Here is a 2,402-nt window from a genome sequence, read left to right on the forward strand (position 1 = left end):
TTGCATATGGATCAGCTGAAAGAACAATTGCTTTGAATGAAGACAGCATGGTATTTAGAGACTCGTGATTTAGATTTGAATGCAGAATATGGCTCTTGCTAGCAGAGCAAATTAGGTTCTGGCAACCTGTATTTCTCAGTATCCATTTCCTCTGTCATGGTAATCTCAATGTGCCTACCTATTGACAAACAGTCAAATTGAAAAACAAAGGTAATTCATTTGACAGCATAACAAAAAGAAAAAAAAAATTGCTGAAGAATCATAGGAAATTATTCTTACTGGAGATTGTCCTAATAATCTGTCTCATGTTCAGTGAATGACTTAGGCAACCTTCAGCTTAAAGACTATTTTCTTAAAAGTCTTTTAATAGAGGAGAGATCCAAAATTAACTAAAATATTGGATAGCTCCACTGAATTTTTAGAAAACCTAATTTTGATTATGGAGGAAGGGTATCATCTTAAATGTCTGTATGGAAGCAAATGAATGATGAAGAGGTATTGACTAGATAAGATACTGAAAGCTTTCATGATAAGGATTCAAGAGACATCAAGTTTTGTCATTAAAGAGTGTGATTATGCCATATGGTAACAAATAGATATCAGGAACATACTTCAAAGTGACTGAGTTTTACCTTTCTTTTTCCAATGTGTAAGATCTTATAAAAATAAAGTGTGTGTTTGTATAGATATATGATAGATAGACATTATTAACTGTGTTGACATTATAAGGAAAAACAAAATAATATGCTTAAAAATTCTAAATATATATTCTAGTTAGACATAAAAGATTAACCAGGATATTTTCATGTGACAAAGTCCAGTTCAAACTTTTTTATGCACAAAGGTATAAAGTAGGGAGGTGGGGAACTAATGGCAGTAAAGGGAAATCAGTGCAGTAGTCCTGGCTTTAGGTAACATAGGAGATGGAGGGTCAAGTGATGCCGTTGGTCCCTGCCCTTTTCTTTATTTCCCCCTTAGGTTATTCTGGGCTTCCCTTGTGGCTCAGCTGGTAGAGAATCTTCCCGCAACGTGGGAGACCTGGGTTCAGTCACTGGCCTGGGTTAGGAAGATCCCCTGGAGAAGGGAACGGGTACCCACTCCAATATTCTGGCCTGGAGAGTTCCATGGACTGTATAGTTCATGGGGTTGCAAAGAGTTGGACACTACTGAGTGACTTTCACTTCACTAGGTTATTCTATTCTTTAGATCTTGCCTCAGCACTGTATGGGCATTATAAGCTGCCCCACATATATACATGTCATAATTCCAAGAACCCTCTCCGTCTCTGTACCTGCATCAATTATATTAAAACAAACACTGTGTCTGCTAGGGCTTCCACTACAAATGCAAGAAAAATGTGTCCTCATGCTTTCTGTCTGATTGTGGCAGCCCAGATTGAATGGGGGAATACAGGGAAACAAATTTGCACCTCCCAAATAACCTTGTGAGCAGTAAAAGCCTGCTTTATTCCAAAGAAGAATTTATAAGAGTTTACAAGTCTTTCCTGGTGGCTCCTAATCTCCCTGCCAATGTAGGAGATGTGCTTTCAATCCCTGATCTGGGAAGGTCCCCTGGAGAAGGAAATGGCAACCCACTCCAGTATTCTTGTCTGAGAATTCCATGGACAGAGGAACCTGGCAGCCTGTAGTTCATTGAGTCATAAAGAGTCAGACATGACTGAGCGACTATACAGAAACATTGAAAGATTATTCCCTTATAACCTTACCTTCTGATTGATTTCACTTCTAAAAACATAAGGGTTAAGTCTACTATGGCTGATGCATGTTGATATATGGCAGAAAGCAACACAAGATTATAAAGAAATTATCCTTCAATTAGAAAGAAAGAAAAAAAAATTAAGTCTAAATAAAGAATAAAACCAACACTGATTAGACCTGTTTGGAGTACCAGATCTCTTTTTTTGATTAACTGTTCTAAATTAGGTGTTCTGATTGGCCAGTCATGCAGTCTGTATTAGGTGCCTAGCTCTGTGACTAGGAATTAGGACCCTGGATTGATGGTCTTATCAATAGCCCATGAAATGGAGGAGGGTTGATTCATAAAATGTAAGAGCACAAGGCCTTTAAAATAATAATAATAAGAGCACTAGATGTCCACTATCAGTTCTTTAGTTTATAGCATATATGTTTTTAGAGGCATAAATGCTGAAAGAGAGAAAACAGTATCTCCTCAATGATAGTATTGGTAAATTTGCATTCCTTATTCAGGTTGGCCACTCTTGAGCTGTGATATTCCAGTTGGGATGTCAGAGTACAGGGACAGTGGCCCCTGAACTGATGAGAGGTAGGCTTCTGCTGGAATTGTATAACAAGGTCAAATCTGAAACAAACTCATAGTTTTGAAGTTAGGGAAATCAAACAATCCCTTTGACCCAGAAAGGC

General features: G+C 37.8%; 1 non-coding gene across 1 annotated transcript; it reads left to right on the top strand.

Annotated features, from left to right (window-relative positions):
• The first annotated feature begins 1,291 nt into the window (after window positions 1-1,291).
• Window positions 1,292-1,415, top strand: LOC139184285 (small nucleolar RNA SNORA31). The gene has a single exon (XR_011567874.1). It is a non-coding gene; the product is annotated as a small nucleolar RNA SNORA31 (small nucleolar RNA).
• Window positions 1,416-2,402: the final 987 nt, after the last annotated feature.

The sequence above is a fragment of the Bos indicus genome, chromosome 7, assembly GCF_029378745.1.
Source record: "Bos indicus isolate NIAB-ARS_2022 breed Sahiwal x Tharparkar chromosome 7, NIAB-ARS_B.indTharparkar_mat_pri_1.0, whole genome shotgun sequence".
Classification (NCBI taxonomy): domain Eukaryota; kingdom Metazoa; phylum Chordata; class Mammalia; order Artiodactyla; family Bovidae; genus Bos; species Bos indicus.